A 13,363-nucleotide genomic window follows, 5' to 3' on the forward strand; every position below is an offset into this window, starting at 1 on the left:
AGCTGCACCAATACCAAATAGAGGTAATCTAACTTCCCTACTTTTGCTCAATTGAATCTCCCTACATCCAAGAATTGCATTAGCCCTTTTGGCCACAATATCACACTGGGAGCTTGTGTTCAGCTGATTTTCAATTATGACCCCCATGTCTTTTTCAGAATCGCTGCTGCCCAGGACTTCCATCCTGAAGTATGGTCTACGTTCTTTGTTCCTGGATACATGCATTTACATTTGGCTATATTAAAACACATATTGCTTGCTTGTACCCTGCTTACCAAATTATCTAGAGCTCTCTGTATCAGTGACCTGTCCTATCTATTTGCTACGTCCCCAGTCTTTGTGCCATCTGCAAACTTTATCAGTGATGATTTTGTTTTCTTCAGGGCACTGATAATGTTTAATAGCATAGGGCCAAGAATCGATTCTTGCAGAACCCCACTAGGAACACACATGCTTAATGATGAATCCCTATTTACAATTACATTTTGAGACCTGCCGGCCTACTTTAGGGAATGTTGAGACATTTAAAATGTTTTACTGCCCTATTTTGTGCAACAAAGAGCATTACATTTGGCTATATAAATGGGTCCCAGATTATTTTAAAATAGCCAGCTTCTTTCTGCCTTGGGGAGAGAGAAAGATATAAATCAAAATTATTGGCTTTCTGAAAGATTTTATACTTAATTTTCTCTTGTTACAGTCATACCATGTAACTGTGTGCATATGTGCACATGCATGGTCCTAATCATGCAAGGCTGCAACCAGATTCTGATGATCATGCTCTGACCAAAGTTTCAGGGTGCTTCTGTGCATTCTTTCATCCCCTGTACAACACTGAACACTCTTTCCTATACCTGCCAAAAGTTTGCTTTGAATCCACCGATCTCCATTTTGCATCAGGCTGTTACTTCACAGCCACTAAACACATGCACATGTGTAGTGCTGTTTGCAATGGATGGGTTCACATATCCATTTTGTCTCATACTAAATGCATTAATGCCAACCTTCTGGCCCAGAGTTTCCCACTATTCCTCCCTCTCCATCTGACTCCCTCCGAGCCACACTACAGACACCTGTTCCAGGGAAGAACACATGTTCCAAGTGTCTCCAGGCAATGGATCTTTTCTCACTACTTGAGCATTTGCCCCCCTCCTTCCCTTCATTCCTCACTGCTGCACATGCTGATGTTGTATTTATTTTGTCTGAGAAAGCCAGCGATTTTAAAATGCTGTGCAATATGCCTAATGTCTCTCCCCAGCACACAGAGCAGTTTACATGAGTGCTGGCCAGGAGAGCACTTTTGGCATGTATATGCTCATTTGGGCATGAATACCTGTATTCATACAAATAACAGCTGCTCCCCAGAAATTCATGTAAACAAGAACTAGTCAAAAATATTTGTTTAATAAAAGGCAACAGCAAGGTTGGGTTGAATTGTGAATCTTATTTTTGTGAACACAGGATCAGTTGCTCAACTTGCATAAATCAGCTTAGCTCCATTGACTTATATGGATCTGGAATTATGTTGATTTATCTCAGCTGAGGAGCTGGCCCATGATATTGGCAAATATTTTCATCTCCCACTATTTGCCCAGCTCTTCTTGGGAATGTTGCTTTAAAATTATTTATGCAAAAGAGAAATAAACATTTTTTCTGCATTCTTTATTGTCATGTTATGTTTGAACAAGTGTTTAGAGAAAGTTTCTCATTCTTTTTTATGAAGAACATTTTTAAATACCAACTTTTAGAGGCAAAGAACATGCAAAAATAAGTTTGTTTCCCTATTAAAAAAAAATAAATTACGGCTCATCAAAGGGTCATATTTATCTGACTCATACTCTCTACTGATTGGGTTTTTTTACTGAAGTTTTTCAAGATGAATGTTTTAGATGGAGTTTACAGAATTATCTGAAGTCTCTTTGATCTTCTAATTTTGTCATCAATGGACAAATACAAAAAAAATGCCAGAAAGGATATCAGACAACACATATAAATAAAGAAACTGGTGCCTTGTACACACCAGAGAACTGACTCATTGATAACAGAAGAGAGCTGCAGTGTAAGTGCCAGTGGTTCTGTATGTCCACACTACTCACACTGTTTCAGTGAAGACCAGTTGCAGTTTTGTCCTGTGTCCAAATAATAGCACTGTACTCCAGAACAACACTGCTATCTGGAGACCTATCCCAAAGTTCCCCTCTCAGCTTGCTGTAGCAATGGCTTCTGGGAGATTTTGAACAGGTTTCTGAATTCCTATGGGGAGCCCAGAGAAACTATGTTCTCAAAATGGAAGCCCTCACCTGACTAAGTAATGTTTGTGTTGTAGTTTTGTAGAAGATGTTGTGAGATGGCTGTGGCAAGGTGGTGGAGGGTGTTCTGAGAATAGTTGCAGAGCCAGATGCCATGACCAACAATTCATGATGAAACACTTATACACTCAAGTGCCCTTCAATGGGTGGTGAGCTGCTCTTGGGTCTGCACTGATTAGATCACATTGTTTTTGAGACTGGGAACAAGCAGAAGTGATTACATAACTTCAGAAAGAAGAATATTTGTCTATATCCTAGGAGCAAAAGGAGCATAAATACCACAAAGACTCAGTAGGGCTAGCATTACTGTCAGTGCTAACCTTTGCAAAGAGGGAGAAAGGGTATGGGAAGAGGAGGGGGCATGTCTGTCTGTTCTCCTCATTAGCCAATAGGACAAATCAGGTATAGAGGGCAGTGCACAATGAACTGTCCTAAGGAGCACAGAGAGACAAGATGAGTGACGTATTTTTTATTGGACCCACTTCCAGTGGTGAGAGAGAGACAGGCTTTTGAGCTACACAGACCTCTTCATCAGGTCTGGGAAAGGTACTGAGAGTGCCACAGCTAAATACAAGATTGAACAGATAGTTTAATATAAAGCCTTCTATGGGCAGTGCTACCCCCTACCTCCCAATACAGTGCCACAATGTTGAATCTTGCTCGATATGTAAACAATACAGTGTGCCCAGAAGGAGAAGCACAATGTCTCCTGTTGTTTTCTTTAAAGGATTGGAGCTTTGAAAGGGACTAACTTATTTAAAAGAACATTTTGTAGCAAACATTCTCTCTGCCAAAACCACAGATAAGCAGCTACAATAAAATGGCTAATTTAGTGATAGCTCCAAAATGCTTATAAAGAATATTTTAATGAATTGATGGAGTTCTAATTTGAGACAGTATTTTAAGTTCAAGACACTTCATAACAAAAAGAGACCGTGTTCCTTAACAGGTGTGGAGATGCAACTGTTTCCCTTCACATCTATAGACATTCCATTTATCTTTTCAATCTGCTTTAGAGTTTAAGCAAGGGATTAGTCTACTAATTCAAAGACTTAGGAGGCTTTAAAAAGACTGTATGTCCTCACAGTTTAGGAGACATAGTGTTGCTTCTTCTCTCTGGTCCAGTGGAATTTGTGTATAGCATTCTGATTTCTTCACTTTTACTCTGTTTACCCTGTTCTTAATCAGCATTGATTTTCCCCCCTGCCCTTAAAGCAGGGGGGAAAAAATCAATTTTCCATTATGTTTGTTAATAAGTCATAGTAGGAGTTAAATAGTACTGGGTATTGCAGGTAAAGCAGCTGATAATTAATTGTTGAGACAGTCCATTTAGTATGTTGAACAGGCTGACACACAAATAATAAAACAAAAGACTGTGGGGTAAATCCTCTGCTGGTCAGCATTGCTGAGGCAAGCAGAGATTCTGGCAGACGCGTCCTGTGTCCAGGTCTACCACTTGCCAGGGCAAGGTGGGCATTGTGGACTGATGCCAGGCAAGACCTGAGACCCTCTTCCTCCCAACTAGCACATGCTGCTGATCACAGTGTGGGCACCGTCTGATAAGAGGAATAGACAAATGCCGTGATCTGCATATCCCTTTAGGTCCACGGTATGAGGTCTAGCAAGGAAGTGGTTTTCCCTGTCTAGGTTTTTCTTAAGCCTCTAGTGAAAGATCTTGACCTGCTACTTGCATTATAGGGGTGAGGAAAGAAAGTTTGTGCCCCTTCCATAAGAATGGCTCTACTGGGTCAGACCAAAGGTCCGTCTAGCCCAGTATCCTGTTTGCCAACAGTGGCCAGTGCCAGGTGCCCCAAAGGGAATGAACAGAACAGATAATCATCAAGTGATGGGCAGTGCATCAACATGTATCTTGCTCTTTCTAACTGCATGCAGTGCTCTGAATGACTCATCAAGGGCCTTATCCAATTCCCTTTAAAGTCAATGGGCATCTTTCAATTGATTTTATAATGGGATTTGGTTCAGGCCCTAACATAGGATGCTGGAAATTATTGATCTGAGGGGGAAATGCAGGAATACACTGAAAAATATTTACATGTTCATTTTACTGAACTAACAAAAAATGAAAATGAGCTTGAGAAAGAGAATAGCGTACTTCAGTTTGAAAACTGCGTGGTATTTAAAAAGCATGGGGCTTGGGATAAAAAGCTCCCTTTCCTCCTCTTATTATTATTATTATCAAAATATAGAGTATTTTGTGGTGATAACTAAAATTTCTTTCTAATACTATTAATCACTCAGGATCACTCCTAGATAAGCACCAAATGTCTTTGCATGCTTTCTAATGCCCTGATTCAGCTAAGCAGTTAAGCATTTAAGCGTGTGCCTCAGTGCTTTCTTGAATAAGAATAGACATAACACTTGGTTAAAATTCAGCACATGCTTAAGTGTTTTGGTGAGTCAGGGCCTCAGTGCCACAAGATATGTGAATACAAGCTCATAGTCAAACAATTTTGCTGACAACATGACACAGTTTCCTACTGTGCCTATGCAAATCTAGGGTAAAAGCTCCTAACAAAATTAAGGAGCACACTTCCACTGGATAAAAAATTTAATATTGCAAAAATGCAGCTTCAGGTCCTTGCTAGAAGCAGAAGAATATAACTGTTCCATTAATCACACTTCCTCACATTCCAGTATGAAATATTGATCAGTGGTGTCCTCAATCTTTACAGTGCTAGTCAAGGGACTTAACAAATCTTATCTACTCTGAACAACCTCCCTCCCTCACCCCTAGAGGTGATATCCCCAGATCAGGACTGAGGCACACGGCAAGGCAACATGAAGCTGGTTGTACTGCCGCTGTGCCTGTTCTGGAGACAGACCTTTTTGGTCTCCTAGGGTATCAGTCTGGCAATTTCCCCAAGCAATACATTACATGAAAATGTCTATACGAAGGGGTGGGGATGCAGGGATAGAGGGGCAACATTCCCTAGCAGTCACATGGAGGGTATGTCTACACTACAATCCAAGGTGTGACTGCCACACAAGTAGACATACCCATGCTAAAGCTTTATGTCTGCTAGCAGGACTAAAAATAGCAGTGAAGACAAGGAAGTGTGGATTTCAGTGCAGGTGGTAGAAGCACGCTGTGTACCCTGGGTATGTACTCACATTGTTAGCCGGTGCTGAAGCATCTACACTACTATTTTTAGCTATGGGTAAAACTAGCCGTGATATGTCTACCTGTGCTGCAATCACACTTGAACTTCAGTGTAGACATATCCTATGGCTACTGGGACATTACTGCCCCTGCCACTTGTGTAGCACAAGGCTACAGCACAGCTGCTGCTCAGATTTCCTGTGGTGGTTGGCCAGGATGCCTCCTAATCTTGATAAAGCCCATTATAGACTGTGTAAGAGGTGTCTGTGTCCCTGCCTGGTTAATCCCCCTTGAAGGCAGACAGGGGCTCCCCCAGCAGACCTTAGGGAGGGAATCAAGGGCCCAAGGAGGAGGGTTTTTCTACAAGTGAGGAGATGGCAGATGGAGGCTGTCTTGGTAATAGAGGGGGATATAGGGTGTCTTGGAGGCTGCAGTTCTGAGATAGCTGAGTTCAGTCCATTGCCATGTCCTGTGCATGGACCAACCAGGGCCAGGTTTATAAAAGTTCAGCCCTAGTGTTCATTTGTACCTTTGGGGAGGGATAGCTCAGTGGCAGGGCTGCCCAGAGGGGTGGGGGCAAGAGGGGCAATTTGCCCCAGGCCCTGAGCCCCACAGGGGCCCCCACGAGAGTTTTTTGGGGCCCCTGGAGCGGGGTCCCTCACTCGCTCCGGGGGGCCCAGAAAACTCTTGCGGGGCAGGGCGCAGGAGCTTCTTCGCTCCCGGTCTTCGCTGGCGAGGGGTCCTTCCGCTCCGGGGCGGAAGGACCCCCCGCTGGCGAATTACCGCCGAAGACAGAGCGGGACCCGCCGCCGAAGTTCAGCTCGGTCTTCGGCGGTAATTCGGCGGTGGGGGGCCCTTCTGTTCCAGGACTCGCCGCCGAAGTGCCCCAAAGACCCGCGGCGGGAGCCCCCGCCGCCGAATTACCGCCAAAGACCGGGCTGCACTTCGGCGGCGGGTCCCGCTTCGGCGGTAATTCGGCGGCGGGGGGGTCCCCGCCGCGGGTCTTTGGGCACTTCGGCGGCGGGTCCCGGAACGGAAGGGCCCCCTGCCGCCGAAGACCCCAGGCCCCCGGAATCCTCTGGGCAGCCCTGCTCAGTGGTTTGAGCATTGGCCTACTAAATCCAGCATTGTGAGCTCAATCCTTGAGGGGGCCACTGAGGGATCTGGGGCAAAATCAGTACTTAGTCCTGCTAGTGAAGGAAGAGTGCTGGACTTGATGATCTTTCAGAGGTCCTTCCAGTTCTATGAGATAGGTATATCACCATATAATATACCATTAACAAGCTGCATAATCAAGTAGCTGAGGTGTATCTATTGACACAAGCTCTGCAAGCATTAATGAGAGACTTTATATGGTTTGCTGATGGCTACATAATTATTCACTGGTAAACTTTGGGTTATTAGAACCCTGAGAACTTTTCACTGAAGATGTCCAAGCACTTTACGACTTCTAATTAAGTCTTATAACACTATTTTGGAGAAAGCAAGTGGTAGTATACCATTTTACAGCTGGACAATCAGAGAAGCAGGTTAAGTTATATAGCTTCTCAAAAAGAATTCAGGAGTCCTGACTCAATCCTGTGATTTAACTACTAGACAACACATATTACTCACTATTAAAATCTTTCTACATTATTTTTGTTTAAATTTTTTTAAAATTGTAAAAAAAAATCAGATTTTGTCTGTTCTGGACTGACTTCTTCAATTACCAAGATCAAATGCCCATGTGTTTCAAACAATGAATAAAATATACTTTAAAGCTCTCAGTCAACTATGTTTTATCAGTGCATCATATCTTTAGAACTTACAAAAAAAAGTACAAAGCGCTGGTTCTTAAATTTTTAACTACAGTATGTCCCATGTGCAAGTCACTTTCATATATAATATTGGTTATTTCTCAGCAAGATCTGCACACAAGAGGGAGAGAGAATCAAGTACATTTAAAAAAATGCTGACTATATCTCATGTAACATCAGTTTGAAGCTGCTGGGGGAATATAAAAAAAATTGATGATTTGTAGAATTTATGTGCCATGAATTCCAGATGCTAATCATGTGTTTGGTTCTTTTATGTCAAATACAAGCATATGACATTTTTTCCTCACAGAGATTCCACACTATAACTTTCATTTTTTGTTTTTAAATGGAGGAAATAATTTGATGTGGCCACAAGTCTTTTGTGTGATTAATCAGATTAATAATTATTACCATACTCATTAAATGAACAAATCTGTTAATAAGAGATCTGCTGTGCACAACTGTATGCCATTTTGTCAGACACTATGAGACTTTTTTATGGTAAAACAAAAAGTTTTCAATCAGTTCCTGATAAAGGATTTGACAAGTTAACTGATTTATTGTACACAGAAGAAAAAGCACAGAAAAGGTATCTACTGCATGTTTCCCCATAGATGTGTTATCCCTGCTTTGAAATCATCTGCAGATTAATCTTTCACACCAATTTGTTTCATGCAATATAGAGTGATACAGTCATGGTTCTATGTGTTACATTCTGAAATCACGTTTTTTCCCCTTCTGCATGATTGTGTGTGTGTGTGTGTGAGAGAGAGAGAGAGAGAGACAGACAGACAGACAGACAGACTGTGGTCAAATATTACATTGAAATTAATGGAAATTTTCTCTAAGTGAGGACTATAAGATGGGGACCATTTGGTCTTATTAATTAATATAATAACCTACAGTGTATATTTACAAAAGAATCAACAGACAGCAGTGTGGCAGCTAGGATTGGGGGAGCAAGCTGTACTGGCAATACTGGAGATTTCCCTCCTTCTGGTCCTGTTCACCAAAGCACTTAACTGGGTTTAATTTAAGGCCCATGAATTATCTCATCCCTGTGCAGCAAAGCATGCATTTCAGCCCCATCAACTTTAATGGGACTACGTGCCTACCTATAGTTAGGCACAAGCTTAAGTGCTTTGCTGAATCAGGACCTATCTTCCTTCAGGAGATAACGTATTAATCAATTTGGAAGATTTCTAAAGAGCCTGTTTTGGACCTAGTAGTTTATTGAATATCTTGCTGCTGTTTCAGTACACACATTGTTGACGTGGCAGTGCTCCCACTGTCCAGCATGGATCCTTGGATCCAAACTTGGTCAAAGCTCGGGGCTCTGACTAATACCGTAGATCTGTGGATCTTGACTAAGGGTATGATCCTGCATCATGGAAATCCATGGGAGTTTTACCATTGATTTTTTGTGGGAGTAGGATCAAGGCCATAGGCCCCCATTCAGTAAAGCATATACTTAAAGTTAAGTACTTGCTTAAGTCCCTTTGAATTTACGGAGGCTAAAACTCCTGTTTAAGTGTTTCACTGAATCAGGGCCCTAATCTATACCTGGATCAGCAGCATTGGAGGTATCTGCAAAGTATGGGAATTCCTTGCTCTTTCCCGGGGGTATGTCTACACAGCAAAGAAAAACCTGCAGCTGGCCAGTGCCAGATGATTCGAGCTTGCAGGGCTTGAGCTGCAGGGCTGTTTCATTGGTGTGTAGATTTCCGGGCTCAGGTTGGAGCCTGGGCTCTAGGACCCTGCATGGCTATGACACAGCCCCACAGCCAGAGCCCCACAAGCCTGAATTGGTTGGCATGGGCCAGCTGTGGGTTTTTCTTTGCTGTGTAGACATACCCTTAGTCTCTGGCTGCATATATAACCTTCCTATTTTGAAGTATGTCATGAGGCTGACAATATGTTCCCTTCCCACTTCATTTAAGTAATTTTCCTTTAATATACAAGGTGTTATTAATAAGTAATTATTACAATCTTAGTCATGTTTTACATTGATCATGTGCATGGAAACTGTTTTATTCTATTGTAGTTTTCTTTCAGACTTCGTCCCTGGCTGACTGCAATGGCCAGGGTAGGATAACAATGTCGTTGTTGAGCATGCTTACTGGAGTCCACTCAGTATCATTCCCAAAAAGCCGGCTTGCCGTGGCCAATTTCATTTTCAAATATTGCAGGGGTGATTTACGGGAAAACAAAAGCCCTTGAACAAATGCCTGATACCAGTTTTCTGCTTTACCATAAAAAAAGGGAAAGCATTCAACAGCTCTCTTCTTGTATACATTTCCTTATGGAAACCTTATGTTCACTTCTGAGTCATCTGCATATTAATCTTTCTCACCAAGTTGGCTCTAGCGATAAAGAATGAAATCCACAGCTCTCTCTGCTACACGGTGCCAGTCAGGAAAGGGGCATCAGCATGGGATACAGCGTTTGGCATTCTGCAGCTGTAGAAGAAGGAAGGTTTTTTTCCCATCAGAATCAAAAGTAGCCTTCTTTACTATAGAGCCAGGAGGCCCATGAAACTTCCAGGAGCCATCGGTCACAGAGGCCACTTTCTGCTGGATCCAACCCAAAGTGCATTATTCTAATGTCAGATGTGCAGGCGTGGATCACTGTAGACAGTCCATTCAAGAACTTCTGCTCTGCTTGTGCACAGTTGGAGATTAGTTTGAGATTAGAAGAGATCCCTGGATCAGCATAAAACAAATACTTGACATTTTGTTTGGAAAATTATTGTGCATGGACATGCACAGTAAGTAGGTCCTTAAAACAAGCAACAATGACTGTGACTCAGTTATACTCTACTCTCACGGCTGACAAAACCTCAAGTTTTATAAAAGCAAAGCTGTCTACTAGACATTGAAAAGGCGCATAACATTAGGGATGGGTGAACTCATTCTGCTTAATTTCAACCATACCACTTTGTGTTTGAAAGTTCCCGGCTTTATCTGGTTTCCTATTCAACTTAATAGAGCTTGTCAAAAAGGAGCATAGATGGGCAGAGATTTAAAAAAAAAATCTATTAAAAAATACCATATTTATTGTATATGCAGCATCCATTTGTATCAGTCTAGTTTTGGGAGACTGTCCTATCTCTAACTTAGCACAAGCATCACTTTAGCTAGAAAGGGGATTTTTAAATAGAATCATTGTGCAAGAACATGGTTTCTAGTATAAAAGCAAAGATTGGTGGGCTTTGCAAGCCTAACAAAATAGTCTCAGATACGCTGAACCACAATTACACTGGCTATACCCAGCCCTATTAAGCATACTCAAACTCACACAAGTGCTAACAGTCCGATTTTTTTGAAAAGACAGCATGGGTAAAATTTCAAAACCAGCGCCTAAGTCCCATTTTCAAAGGAGTCTTAGACCCTTTGGAACCTTTGTCCCATTGACTTTTGATGAGACATAGGTAACTAAGTGCCTAAGTCATTTCTGAAATTTAAATTTAGACCCTAATCCATTCATTAAGATGCTTTGGGGAAAAGTACCCAGTATGTTTGCTGGATCAGGCCCTTAAAAAGTAACTAGAACAAACACATGTGCATGGACTTTACACAGGTGTGGTCCTATTGCCTTCAGTTAATAGACATTTTATACATTACAAAGAAGGGAAAACAGGTCTTGTGCACATTCCTTTGTTACACCTACTTTCATCATCAACATGGAAAGCATAACAACATACGGGGCCTGATCTCTTGTGCAGAACTCCCTCTGAAGTCATGGGAGTTCTGTACACAAAGGGCTGGCAGAATCGTGAAAACTATGTTCTAATTTTTACTGTTGTATATAAAGATATGCAACTAGGATGGTTTTTATATGCTGCACCTTTATCATTCTAAGCAGTCTGCTTGCCTGTCTGCTGTGAGGACCTCTATGTGGAAGTTCAAGGTCGATGCAGCATGCTAGAAGAGACCCACAGTGTGCTGTCACCTGGAGAGTTTTCTTTTGTTCTTTCTTGTTTTGTTTCCCTTAACGCTCAAATTAAAGGGGCCCTGTCTGCAAATACACAATAGGCAGGGGAGCAGCCACCACTTCCCTCTGCCTTTCCTGTTTTAAAGATTTAGCTAGGGCCAAGGGGAATTTCAGGCACTAGATCCAGAGGCATGACTCTGGCTCCCTTCCCTCCCTCTATGCATAGGATGACAGAACTGGAGAGGCACAAAATGGAATAGGAAGGTTTCTCATATCAGGTGTGTGTGTGTGTAGCAGTGGCTGTGCAGCACCTAGGAGCTACAGGATACTATTTGCCTCTTTTATGTTGTCTTTGAGGCAGGATGGGACATCTCTGCACCACCCTTCAGTGCTGTTCCATGTGTAAATAGCACAAATGAGCCTGAAGCCATTCAGACTGAAAGTGTAGGATTGCTCTTTGTGCATGGGAAAACAGAAACATTTCCTTCCCAGAAGAAATACATTTTTGAAACAAAAGAGAAAGGACTCTTTTATGTACTGCACTTCCTGTAAAATTGTTTCCTGTCTAACCATGAGTGACTTGCTGTATAAATGCTTCTTGGAGGCCAGAGACAAAGCTAAGAACCAATGCCCACAGTGGAGAGACTGGGATGGAGATGGTCCAGCACTGTGCCCAATTGTTGTAACTTTTCTCATTTTCTCACATATAGCAAGCTTATTTTGGTACTCTAATGTGCCTGCTTCTAGGGTTCTTGCTTCAGTAAAAATAAAAATATAAAATAGTAATTCTTCCCATTCATTAGAGATGTTACAAACTTAGCTCCTTTTTAATACCTGCATAAGGGCCTAATTTTGCACCCCTTACTTCTTTTAAGAGTAATCCTTACTTCTGTGAGTACTCCTAGTGATGCAAGGATTGCAGATCCAGACCTAATTATGAACTGCTGCTTTTTAATAGGAGTAGTTGAGGGATTACACAACACGGTGGCTGAGGAGATTTTGCATCATTTGCCTTGAGGACTCGTTTCATTAAAAATAAAAAGTGGCATTGCAGTAGTAAGATACTCTGAACTAAAATGATTTTAAAAGCCAATTTTGCATCAGTTGCTACAGTGTCACGCTTACACTACACTAGCTCTTGTGCCGTGGTTGCTATGGCTAAATTTTACTAAGAACAGTTTAGTTAACCACCATGAAGAAAGTGCTTTGCCCAGCACCCAGACCAAATTACTGGGCCAGGCACTTGTCATGTGTTCTGTGGTGGAAAGCTCATCCCCTCAAGGCTGCAAAACTACTGCCCTGAGACTGATACTGCCCAGGGGCTGGAAGCCTCCCTGGAACCTGACACGGCTACATCCCGGGGGAGGACAAGCAGATTCATGCAGCAGCCCACCTATGGTTTTACTCCCCGGAGACTACACCAACCTGGTGGCTGGCGTAGCCGCCCCAAATCCTTACACAGCCACCCAGGAGAGAAGCAGCCCACCCAAGTCCTGTCCAACTCCCTCCTGCCTCTGATCACTGTTGCACAGGGAGTTCATGTGGAATGGGGACTCTGTAATACCACACAGGAATATACAGCCTCAGCATTGACCCCTCCTCATGAAGCCTTCCTCTTGCTCAGCCTACAGAGGTGACACCAGGGAGAGGATTTGCCCCAGTACGAATGACAAGAACAGAAAATTGTACAGCAACATGTCAGTTGAGATCACTGCTAAGTTTCTACATTACAGGAAGCTTTTCAACTATCTTCCCAGTACCTCATCAACCTGACAGTCAAAAATGTAGAGTAAAGACAAAGTAACAAAATCACAGAAAGTACCACAGTGTCTATTAACAAAGCAGATCAGCTGACATGTAGCAGCTGGAGGTGCTGAAGCCCTTAATAAATTGACCCTCCTGTTGAGATTTGCAAGAGCTCTCAATCTGTCATCATGCCTGTTGTGTCTGTCACTTGCACCTGGTATGAACATCTTATTTAGCTATCACACATCACGTTCATGTTGTCCAGTGGAATAGCTTAGTGGAATTACTGTACCTTTGTGCTGATTACTTCAAAAGTGAAACTTGTTTTTATTAGTAAAAGTTAGCTTTCACTATTACTTGCATTGTTCAGAGCTGGATTCTTACTGTTTGGATGCTTTGTGTGCATAATTTCCATATGCTGGTGAATCTCAGCTCACAGCAAACACTGCAGGAAGTAT

This window comes from Mauremys reevesii, linkage group 1 (assembly GCF_016161935.1).
Source record: "Mauremys reevesii isolate NIE-2019 linkage group 1, ASM1616193v1, whole genome shotgun sequence".
Classification (NCBI taxonomy): domain Eukaryota; kingdom Metazoa; phylum Chordata; order Testudines; family Geoemydidae; genus Mauremys; species Mauremys reevesii.